This window comes from Cherax quadricarinatus, chromosome 61 (genome assembly GCF_038502225.1).
Source record: "Cherax quadricarinatus isolate ZL_2023a chromosome 61, ASM3850222v1, whole genome shotgun sequence".
Classification (NCBI taxonomy): Eukaryota; Metazoa; Arthropoda; class Malacostraca; order Decapoda; family Parastacidae; genus Cherax; species Cherax quadricarinatus.
Window position 1 is genome coordinate 12,693,702 of NC_091352.1, and position 12,934 is coordinate 12,706,635.

Here is a 12,934-nt window from a genome sequence, read left to right on the forward strand (position 1 = left end):
AATCTGTGTGTAGGTCACTGTGTCCTGGACACTACTGGTCAATCTGTGTGTAGGTCACTGTGTCCTGGACACTACTGGTCAATCTGTATGTAGGTCACTGTGTCCTGGACACTACTGGTCAATCTGTATGTAGGTCACTGTGTCCTGGACACTACTGGTCAATCTGTATGTAGGTCACTGTGTCCTGGACACTACTGGTCAATCTGTATGTAGGTCACTGTGTCCTGGACACTACTGGTCAATCTGTGCCGATCAGTTTATCTGGAAGTTTTATCAATTTACTCATTGCTGTCAGGCAAAACAGGTCTCTCCTGCATATTGGCCAAGTTGAGTCTGTCCATTGTTCTGGCTATTGTGTGTCCAGACATATGTCCTAGAGTATATGTCGTGGGTTGTGGCAGAGGGGTTTTATGTCTGGAGTTGTGGCCGGTGCAATCTGTCCATTAAATTGGATGCTCTTGCTGCTATTGTTGTTGCTGTTGTTGCTTCTAGTGCTACTGCTGGTGTTGCTGTTCTCATTGCGACTGCTACTGTTGTGATGCCAGTGTTGCTGTTCTTGCTGCTCCTGATGCCATTGCTGGAGCTGCTATTAGAGTTACTGCTGGTGCTGGTACAGCTGGTGCTGCTGCTAGTACTAACATCTGGCCCTGCTGCTAGTACAGCTGGTGTCACAGCTGTTGCTACAACTAAACAGCTGTGACAGCAGCACTCTCACCACACACTGTGTGTCACCATCACAGTAATACACAAAAATAACCCAGCCATTACGTTAGAAATTTTCCCCCGTGGCAAGTATCACAGACTTTCACCTGGGCGCGGGGTGTGGGTGGGACTGTGGGCGGGGCTGTGGACGGTGTGAGAGGGCTAGTCAGCTGTTACGAGCTGCCTACACGTGCATCTGAGGGAACAGTTGACCTGAGAGGTGCATAGTACCAGCAGCTGGAAGTCTTCAGCGGTCACTTGAGGTAATGTATTCTGATGCTTCGTTAATTTATTGGATTTATTTAGTGATGGATTCATTATTGGAGTTGAAGCCTGTCTACTACACGAGGGTCGTTAAGGCGGGTTATTCGTTAATTGGCTGTGGTCATTACGGCTGCATGTCACCTGTACACCACCAGTCAAGGATGCTGTGACCTTAAGTATACACCGGGGGATACACACCTCTCGGTGTATATGTACACACATACATATACATAAACATATGTATGTGTATTTTACTTTTGTTGTGAGAACCGTTGCTGTGGGTTTTCTTCTGTTGTGAGAATCGTTGCTGTGTTTTTTTTGTTGTGAGTACCATTGCTGTAGTTTGTGTTGTGAGGACCGTTGCTGTGTTTTACTTGTGTTGTGAGAACCGGTGCCGTATTTTACTTGTGTTGTTAGAACCGGTGCTGTTTTACTTGTGTTGTGAGGACCTTTGTAGTGTTTTACTTGTGTTGTGAGAACCGTTGTAATGTTGTCCTTGTGTTGTGAGGATTGCTGTGTTCCAAGTTTGTTGCGGGGACTGCTGTGTTCCACCTGTGTTGCAGAGACCTGTGTGCAACCTGTGTTGCAGAGACTCCTATGTTGCATGGACTGCTGTGTTGCAGAGACTGTGTTACAGGGACTGCGGTGTTCCACCTGTGTTGCAGAGACTGCTGTGTTCAACCTGTGCTGCAGGGACTTCTGTGTACAACCCGTGTTGCAGGGACTGCTGTGTTGCAGGGACTGCTGTGTTGCGGGGACTGCTGTGTTGGGGGGACTGCTGTCTTGCTGGGACTGCTGTGTTGCGGGGACTGCTGTGTTGCAGGGACTGCTGTGTTGCGGGAACTGCTGTGTTGCGGGGACTGCTGTGTTGCGGGGACTGCTGTGTTGCGGGGACTGCTGTGTTGCGGGAACTGCTGTGTTGCGGGGACTGCTGTGTTGCGGGGACTGCTGTGTTGCGGGGACTGCTGTGTTGCGGGGACTGCTGTACACCACCTACGCCTGTGTCTGGACAATACACATTTGTTTACATGCCTCTGCATCGGCTTATTTCCACAATATCAAAAGCTTTTTAACGTATTTACACCCGAGAAAAACATCAAACACACTTTTTTAACGACGTTTAAAATGATGTTGCATTTTCCACATCTATTTGGAACGCTAAATTCAAAACCTCTTTCTGCGATTCATTTGACCGAAGCAAAAATTTTGGCAAAAAAAGTTACCTCGCCGCGGCCGGTGTGATATTTTAAATTAATTTAGTGATATACATGGTGACCAAAAATATATAAACATATTTTTTAAACCAATGTAAATTTTTTTTCTGAGTGAGCAAACGGAGGAAAATAATTTTATAAATAACTTGTGTGTGGATAATGAAGCAAAGGTCGTAGTTGTTAGTGTTGTGGCTGCTCAGAGATTCTCTCCAGCCAACAACAACAGTCAGCTTGCTTGTCTGTGCATTCAGGACGCTGACAGTGTGGTAACATGTTCCCTAGTGCGTTGAAACGTTCCCTAGTGCGTTCACGTTCTCTAATGCGTTGAAACGTTCCCTAGTGCGTTCACGTTCTCTAATGCGTTGAAACGTTCCCTAGTGCGTTCACGTTCTCTAATGCGTTGAAACGTTAGTGTTCACATGTTCTCTGATGCGCCGGAACCTTCAGATGTTCTCTCCATTATCCTCCCTCGCCTTCCCCTCATTATCCTACCTTGTATCTTCTTCATTATCCTCCCTTACATCTCCTTCATTATCCTCCCTTACCTCTCCTTCATTATCCTCCCTTACCTCTCCTTCATTATCCTCCCTTACCTCTCCTTCATTATCCTCCCTTACCTCTCCTTCATTATCCTCCCTTACCTCTCCTTCATTATCCTCCCTTACCTCTCCTTCATTATCCTCCCTTACCTCTCCTTCATTATCCTCCCTTACCTCTCATTCATTATCCTCCCTTACCTCTCCTTTATTATCCTCCCTTACCTCTCCTTCACTATCCTCACTTGCATCTTTTTTTTAATGGTAATAGTAGTGAAGCTGTGTTAGAGTATCATTATGGGCACAGAGTGACGTGCCCAGGCTGCTGGTACATTCCCTGTCGCCTTGTTTACACTTTAGTGCCCATTAATGTGGTCAAGATCGTCCCTTGGTGCTCTTACGGGTTTGGCTTAGGCGTAAGTGGCGGTAAGTAGCGGCCATCCTGGGGCATACTGAGCTCGCTCCCTGCTCTACACTCACTAACCTTGTATACTGTGCTACACTGCCCTTGTATACTGTGCTACACTGCCCTTGTATTGTGATACACTGCGCTTATATCCTGCGCTGCACTCCCCTTGTATACTGCACTACACTGCCCTTGTATTGTGGTACACTGCGCTTGTATCCTGCACTACACTGCCCCTAGTAAACTGCGCTACACCGCCCCTTGTATACTGCGCTACACCGCCACTTGTATACTGCGCTACACTGCCCTTGTACTGTGGTACACTGCGTTTGTATCCTGCACTACACTGCCCCTTGTATCTTGCGCTACACTGCCCCTTGTATCTTGCGCTACACTGCCCCTTGTATCTTGCGCTACACTGCCCTTGTATACTGCGCTACACTGCCCTTGTATACTGCGCTACACTGCCCTTGTATACTGCGCTACACTGCCCTTGTATACTGCGCTACACTGCCCCTTGTATACTGCGCTACACTGCCCTTGTATACTGCGCTACACTGCCCTTGTATACTGCGCTACACTGCCCTTGTATACTGCGCTACACTGCCCTACACTGTATACTGCGCTACACTGCCCTTGTATACTGCGCTACACTGCCCTTGTATACTGCGCTACACTGCCCTTGTATACTGCGCTACACTGCCCTTGTATACTGCGCTACACTGCCCCTTGTATACTGCGCTACACTGCCCTTGTATACTGCGCTACACTGCCCCTTGTATACTGCGCTACACTGCCCTTGTATACTGCGCTACACTGCCCTTGTATACTGCGCTACACTGCCCTTGTATACTGCGCTACACTGCCCCTTGTATACTGCGCTACACTGCCCTTGTATACTGCGCTACACTGCCCCTTGTATACTGCGCTACACTGCCCTTGTATACTGCGCTACACTGCCCTTGTATACTGCGCTACACTGCCCTTGTATACTGCGCTACACTGCCCCTTGTATACTGCGCTACACTGCCCTTGTATACTGCGCTACACTGCCCCATGTGTACTGCGCTACACTGCCCTTGTATACTGCGCTACACTGCCCTTGTATACTGCGCTACACTGCCCTTGTATACTGCGCTACACTGCCCCTTGTATACTGCGCTACACTGCCCCTTGTATACTGCGCTACACTGCCCCTTGTATACTGCGCTACACTGCCCTTGTATACTGCGCTACACTGCCCCTTGTATACTGCGCTACACTGCCCCTTGTATACTGCGCTACACTGCCCTTGTATACTGCGCTACACTGCCCCTTGTATACTGCGCTACACTGCCCCTTGTATCCTGCGCTACACTGCCCCTTGTATACTGCGCTACACTGCCCCTTGTATACTGCGCTACACTGCCCCTTGTATACTGCGCTACACTGCCCTTGTATACTGCGCTACACTGCCCCTTGTATACTGCGCTACACTGCCCCTTGTATACTGCGCTACACTGCCCTTGTATACTGCGCTACACTGCCCTTGTATACTGCGCTACACTGCCCCTTGTATACTGCGCTACACTGCCCCTTTGTACTGCGCTACACTGCCCTTGTATACTGCGCCACACTGCCCCTTTGTACTGCGCTACACTGCCCCTTGTATACTGCGCTACACTGCCCCTTGTATCCTGCGCTACACTGCCCCTTGTATCCTGCGCTACACTGCCCCTTGTATACTGCGCTACACTGCCCCTGCGCTTGTATTCTGGGATACACTGCCATTGTATACTGCGCTACACTGCCCTTGTATACTGCGCTACACTGCCCTTGTATACTGCGCTACACTGCCCTTGTATACTGCGCTACACTGCCCTTGTCTACTGCTACACTGCTATACTGCGCTACACTGCCCCTTGTATACTGCGCTACACTGCCCCTTGTATACTGCGCTACACTGCCCTTGTATACTGCGCTACACTGCCCCTTGTATACTGCCCTACACTGCTCCTTGTATACTGCGCTACACTGCCTCTTGTATACTGCGCTAAACTGCCCCTTGTATACTGCGCTACACTGCCCTTGTATACTGCGCTACACTGCCCTTGTATACTGCGCTACACTGCCCTTATATACTGCGCTATACTGCCCCTTGTATACTGCGCTACACTGCCCTTGTATACTGCGCTACACTGTATACCCTACACTTGTATACTGCGCTACACTGCCCTTGTATACTGCGCTACACTGCCCTTGTATACTGCGCTACACTGCCCCTTGTATACTGCGCTACACTGCCCTTGTATACTGCCCTTGTATACTGCGTTACACTGCTTGTATACTGCGCTACACTGCCCTTGTATACTGCGCTACACTTCACTTGTATACTGCGCTACACTGCCCTTGTATACTGCGCTACACTGCCCTTGTATACTTACACTTTATACTGCGCTACACTGCCCTTGTATACTGCGCTACACTGCCCCTTGTATACTGCGCTACACTGCCCTTGTATACTGCGCTACACTGCCCTTGTATACTTGTTGTATACTGCGCACTACACTGCCCTTGTATACTGCGCTACACTGCCCTTGTATACTGCGCTACACTGCCCTTGTATACTGCGCTACACTGCCCCTTGTATACTGCGCTACACTACCCCTTGTATACTGCGCTACACTGCCCTTGTATACTGCGCTACACTGCCCCTTGTATACTGCGCTACACTGCCCTTGTATACTTGTATACTGCGCTACACTGCCCTTGTATACTGCGCTACACTGCCCTGCGCTTGCCCTATACTGCGCTACACTGCCCTTGTATACTGCGCTACACTGCCCTTGTATACTGCGCTACACTGCGCTTGTATACTGCGCTACACAGCCCTTGTATACTGCGCTACACTGCCCTTGTATACTTGTATACTGCGCTACACTGCCCTTGTATACTGCGCTACACTGCCCTTGTATACTGCGCTACACTACACTGCCCTTGTATACTTGTATACTGCGCTACACTGCCCTTGTATACTGCGCTACACTGCCCTTGTATACTGCGCTACACTGCCCTTGTATACTGCGCTACACTGCCCCTTGTATACTGCGCTACACTGCCCCTTGTATACTGCGCTACACTGCCCTTGTATACTGCGCTACACTGCCCTTGTATACTGCGCTACACTGCCCTTGTATACTGCGCTACACTGCCCTTGTATACTGCGCTACACTGCCCTTGTATACTGCGCTACACTGCCCTTGTATACTGCGCTACACTGCCCTTGTATACTGCGCTACACTGCCCTTGTATACTGCGCTACACTGCCCTTGTATACTGCGCTACACTGCCCTTGTATACTGCGCTACACTGCCCTTGTATACTGCGCTACACTGCCCCTTGTATACTGCGCTACACTGCCCTTGTATACTGCGCTACACTGCCCCTTGTATACTGCGCTACACTGCCCTTGTATACTGCGCTACACTGCCCCTTGTATACTGCGCTACACTGCCCTTGTATACTGCGCTACACTGCCCTTGTATACTGCGCTACACTGCCCTTGTATACTGCGCTACACTGCCCTTGTATACTGCGCTACACTGTATACTGCGCTACACTGCCCTTGTATACTGCGCTACACTGCCCTTGTATACTGGGCTACACTGCCCTTGTATACTGCGCTACACTGCCCTTGTATACTGCGCTACACTGCCCCTTGTATACTGCGCTACACTGCCCTTGTATACTGCGCTACACTGCCCCTTGTATACTGCGCTACACTGCCCTTGTATACTGCGCTACACTGCCCTTGTATACTGCGCTACACTGCCCCTTGTATACTGCGATACACTGCCCTTGTATACTGCGCTACACTGCCCCTTGTATACTGCGCTACACTGCCCTTGTATACTGCGCTACACTGCCCTTGTATACTGCGCTACACTGCCCTTGTATACTGCGCTACACTGCCCTTGTATACTGCGCTACACTGCCCTTGTATACTGCGCTACACTGCCCTTGTATACTGCGCTACACTGCCCCTTGTATACTGCGCTACACTGCCCTTGTATACTGCGCTACATTGCCCTTGTATACTTGTATACTGCGCTACACTGCCCTTGTATACTGCGCTACACTGCGCCACTTGTATACTGCGCTACACTGCCCTTGTATACTGCGCTACACTGCCCCTTGTATACTGCGCTGCACTGCCCCTTGTATACTGCGCTACACTGCCCTTGTATACTGCGGTACACTGCCCCTTGTATACTGCTCTACACTGCCCCTTGTATACTGCGCTACACTGCCCCTTGTATCCTGCGCTACACTGCCCTTGTATACTGCGCTACACTGCCCCTGCGCTACACTGCCCCTTGTATACTGCGCTACACTGCCCTTGTATACTGCGCTACACTGCCCTTGTATACTTGTATACTGCGCTACACTGCCCTTGTATACTGCGCTACACTGCCCTTGTATACTGCGCTACACTGCCCTTGTATACTGCGCTACACTGCCCTTGTATACTGCGCTACACTGCCCCTTGTATACTGCGCTACACTGCCCCTTGTATACTGCGCTACACTGCCCTTGTATACTGCGCTACACTGCCCCTTGTATACTGCGCTACACTGCCCTTGTATACTGCGCTACACTGCCCCTTGTATACTGCGCTACACTGCCCTTGTATACTGCGCTACACTGCCCTTGTATACTGCGCTACACTGCCCTTGTATACTGCGCTACACTGTCCTTGTATACTGCGTTACACTGCCCCTTGTATACTGCGCTACACTGCTCCTTGTATACTGCGCTACACTGCCCCTTGTATACTGCGCTACACTGCCCTTGTATACTGCGCTACACTGCCCCTTGTATACTGCGCTACACTGTCCTTGTATACTGCGCTACACTGCCCCTTGTATACTGCGCTACACTGCCCTTGTATACTGCGCTACACTGCCCCTTGTATACTGTGCTACACTGCCCTTGTATACTGTGCTACACTGCCCTTATATACTGTGCTACACTGCCCTTGTATACTGTGCTACACTGCCCTTATATACTGTGCTACACTGCCCTTGTATACTGTGCTACACTGCCCTTATATACTGTGCTACACTGCCCTTGTATACTGTGATACACTGCCCTTGTATACTGCGCTACACTGCCCTTGTATACTGCGCTACACTGCCCCTTGTAAACTGCGCTACACTGATAGTATACTGCGCTACACTGCCCTTGTATACTGCGCTACACTGCCCTTGTATACTGCGCTACACTGCCCTTGTATACTGCGCTACACTGCCCTTGTATACTGCGCTACACTGCCCTTGTATACTGCGCTACACTGCCCTTGTATACTGCGCTACACTGCCCTTGTATACTGCGCTACACTGCCCTTGTATACTGCGCTACACTGCCCTTGTATACTGCGCTACACTGCCCTTGTATACTGCGCTACACTGCCCTTGTATACTGCGCTACACTGCCCCTTGTATACTGCGCTACACTGCCCTTGTATACTGCGCTACACTGCCCTTGTATACTGCGCTACACTGCCCTTGTATACTGCGCTACACTGCCCTTGTATACTGCGCTACACTGCCCCTTGTATACTGCGCTTCACTGCCCCTGCGCTACACTGCCCTTGTATACTGCGCTACACTGCCCTTGTATACTGCGCTACACTGCCCTTGTATACTGCGCTACACTGCCCCTTGTATACTGCGCTACACTGCCCTTGTATAGTGCGCTACACTGCCCTTGTATACTGCGTTACACTACACTGCCCTTGTATACTGTGCTACACTGCCCTTGTATACTGCGCTACACTGCCCTTGTATACTGAGCTACACTGCCCCTTGTATACTGCGCTACACTGCCCTTGTATACTGCGCTACACTGCCCTTGTATACTGCGCTACACTGCGTATACTGCGCTACACTGCCCTTGTATACTGCGCTACACTGTATACTGCCTACACTTGTATACTGAGCTACACTGCCCTTGTATACTGCGCTACACTGCCCTTGTATACTGCGCTACACTGCCCCTTGTATACTGCGCTACACTGCCCTTGTATACTGCGCTACACTGCCCCTTGTATACTGCGCTACACTGCCCTTGTATACTGCGCTACACTGCCCCTTGTATACTGCTCTACACTGCCCCTTGTATACTGCGCTACACTGCCCTTGTATACTGCGCTACACTGCCCTTGTATACTGCGCTACACTGCCCTTGTATACTGCGCTACACTGCCCTTGTATACTGCGCTACACTGCCCTTGTATACTGCGCTACACTGCCCTTGTATACTGCGCTACACTGCCCTTGTATACTGCGCTACACTGCCCTTGTATACTGCGCTACACTGCCCTTGTATACTGCGCTTGTATACTGCCCTTGTATACTGCTCTACACTGCCCTTGTATACTGCGCTACACTGCCCTTGTATACTGCGCTACACTGCCCTTGTATACTGCGCTACACTGCCCCTTGTATACTGCGCTACACTGCCCTTGTATACTGCGCTACACTGCCCCTTGTATACTGCGCTACACTGCCCTTGTATACTGCGCTACACTGCCCCTTGTATACTGCGCTACACTGCCCTTGTATACTGCGCTACACTGCCCTTGTATACTGCGCTACACTGCCCTTGTATACTGCGCTACACTGCCCTTGTATACTGCGCTACACTGCCCTTGTATACTGCGCTACACTGCCCTTGTATACTGCGCTACACTGCCCCTTGTATACTGCGCTACACTGCCCTTGTATACTGCGCTACACTGCCCCTTGTATACTGCGCTACACTGCCCTTGTATACTGCGCTACACTGCCCTTGTATACTGCGCTACACTGCCCTTGTATACTGCGCTACACTGCCCTTGTATACTGCGCTACACTGCCCTTGTATACTGCGCTACACTGCCCTTGTATACTGCGCTACACTGCCCTTGTATACTGCGCTACACTGCCCCTTGTATACTGCGCTACACTGCCCTTGTATACTGCGCTACACTGCCCCTTGTATACTGCGCTACACTGCCCTTGTATACTGCGCTACACTGCCCTTGTATACTGCGCTACACTGCCCTTGTATACTGCGCTACACTGCCCCTTGTATACTGCGCTACACTGCCCTTGTATACTGCGCTACACTGCCCTTGTATACTGCGCTACACTGCCCTTGTATACTGCGCTACACTGCCCCTTGTATACTGCGCTACACTGCCCTTGTATACTGCGCTACACTGCCCTTGTATACTGCGCTACACTGCCCCTTGTATACTGCGCTACACTGCCCTTGTATACTGCGCTACACTGCCCTTGTATACTGCGCTACACTGCCCTGCGCTACACTGTTGTATACTGCTCTACACTGCCCCTTGTATACTGCGCTACACTGCCCCTTGTATACTGCGCTACACTGCCCTTGTATACTGCGCTACCCTGCCCTTGTATACTTGTATACTGCGCTACACTGCCCCTTGTTGTATACTGCGCTACACTGCCCTTGTATACTGCGCTACACTGCCCCTTGTATACTGCACTACACTGCCCTTGTATACTGCGCTACACTGCCCCTTGTATACTGCGCTACACTGCCCTTGTATACTGCGCTACACTGCCCCTTGTATACTGCGCTACACTGCCCCTGCGCTACACTGCGCTACACTGCCCTTGTATACTGCGCTACACTCCCCTTGTATACTGCGCTACACTGCCCCTTGTATACTGCGCTACACTGCCCTTGTATACTATACTGCGCTACACTTCACTTGTATACTGCGCTACACTGCCCTTGTATACTGCGCTACACTGCCCTTGTATACTGCGTTACACTGCTTCTTGTATACTGCGCTACACTGCCCTTGTATACTGCGCTACACTGCTCTTGTATACTGCCCTACACTGCCGTTGTATACTGCCCTACACTGCCCTTGTATACTGCGCTACACTGCCCTTGTATACTGCGCTACACTGCCCTTGTATACTGCGCTACACTGCCCCTTGTATACTGCGCTACACTGCCCTTGTATACTGCGCTACACTGCCCCTGTATACTGCGCTACACTGCCCCTTGTATACTGCGCTACACTGCCCTTGTATACTGCGCTACACTGCCCTTGTATACTGCGCTACACTGCCCTTGTATACTGCGCTACACTGCCCTTGTATACTGCGCTACACTGCCCTTGTATACTGCGCTACACTGCCCTTGTATACTGCGCTACACTGCCCCTTGTATACTGCGCTACACTGCCCTTGTATACTGCGCTACACTGCCCTTGTATACTGCGCTACACTGCCCTTGTATACTGCGCTACACTGCCCTTGTATACTGCGCTACACTGCCCTTGTATACTGCGCTACACTGCCCTTGTATACTGCGCTACACTGCCCCTTGTATACTGCGCTACACTGCCCTTGTATACTGCGCTACACTGCCCGCTTGTATACTGCGGTACACTGCCCTTGTATAATGCGCTACACTGCCCCTTGTATACTGCGCTACACTGCCCTTGTATACTGCGCTACACTGCCCTTGTATACTGCGCTACACTGCCCTTGTATACTGCGCTACACTGCCCTTGTATACTGCGCTACACTGCCCTTGTATACTGCGCTACACTGCCCTTGTATACTGCGCTACACTGCCCTTGTATACTTACACTGTAGACTGCGCTACCCTGCCCTTGTATACTGCGCTACACTGCCCTTGTATACTGCGCTACACTGCCCTTGTATACTGCGCTACACTGCCCTTGTATACTGCGCTACACTGCCCTTGTATACTGCGCTACACTGCCCTTGTATACTGCGCTACACTGCCCTTGTATACTGCGCTACACTGCCCCTTGTATACTGCGCTACACTGCCCTTGTATACTGCGCTACACTGCCCTTGTATACTGCGCTACACTGCCCCTTGTATACTGCGCTACACTGCCCTTGTATACTGCGCTACACTGCCCTTGTATACTGCGCTACACTGCCCTTGTATACTGCGCTACACTGCCCTTGTATACTGCGCTACACTGCCCCTTGTATACTGCGCTACACTGCCCTTGTATACTGCGCTACACTGCCCCTTGTATACTGCGCTACACTGCCCTTGTATACTACGCTACACTGCTCCTTGTATACTGCTCTACACTGCCCCTTGTATACTGCGCTACACTGCCCTTGTATACTGCGCTACACTGCCCTTGTATACTGCGCTACACTGCCCCTTTGTACTGCGCTACACTGCCCCTTGTATACTGCGCTACACTGCCCTTGTATACTACGCTACACTGCCCCTTGTATCCTGCGCTACACTGCCCTTATATACTGTGCTACACTGCCCTTGTATACTGTGCTACACTGCCCCTTGTATACTGTGCTACACTGCCCTTGTATACTGCGTTACACTGCCCCTTGTATACTGCGCTACACTGCTCCTTGTATACTGCGCTACACTGCCCCTTGTATACTGCACTACACTGCCCCTTGTATACTGCGCTACACTGCTCCTTGTATACTGCGCTACACTGCCCCTTGTATACTGCGCTACACTGCCCTTGTATACTGCGCTACACTGCCCTTGTATACTGCGCTACACTGCCCTTATATACTGCGCTATACTGCCCTTGTATACTGCGCTACACTGCCCTTGTATACTGCGCTACACTGCCCTTGTATACTGCGCTATACTGCGCTACTGCCCCTTGTATACTGCGCTACACTGCCCTTGTATACTGCGCTACACTGCCCCTTGTATACTGCGCTACACTGCCCTTGTATACTGCGCTACACTGTTGTATACTGCGCTACACTG

At 50.7% G+C, this 12,934-nt stretch overlaps 1 protein-coding gene across 1 annotated transcript in view; it reads left to right on the top strand.

Annotated features, from left to right (window-relative positions):
- The first annotated feature begins 842 nt into the window (after positions 1-842).
- The window catches only part of LOC128699497 (uncharacterized), a 98,871-nt gene continuing 86,779 nt past the window's right edge, over positions 843-12,934 (top strand). Inside the window, exon 1 of the mRNA XM_070098230.1 lies at positions 843-965. The gene's annotated coding sequence lies outside the window, so the exon portion shown is untranslated. The remainder of the gene's footprint in view (positions 966-12,934) is intronic.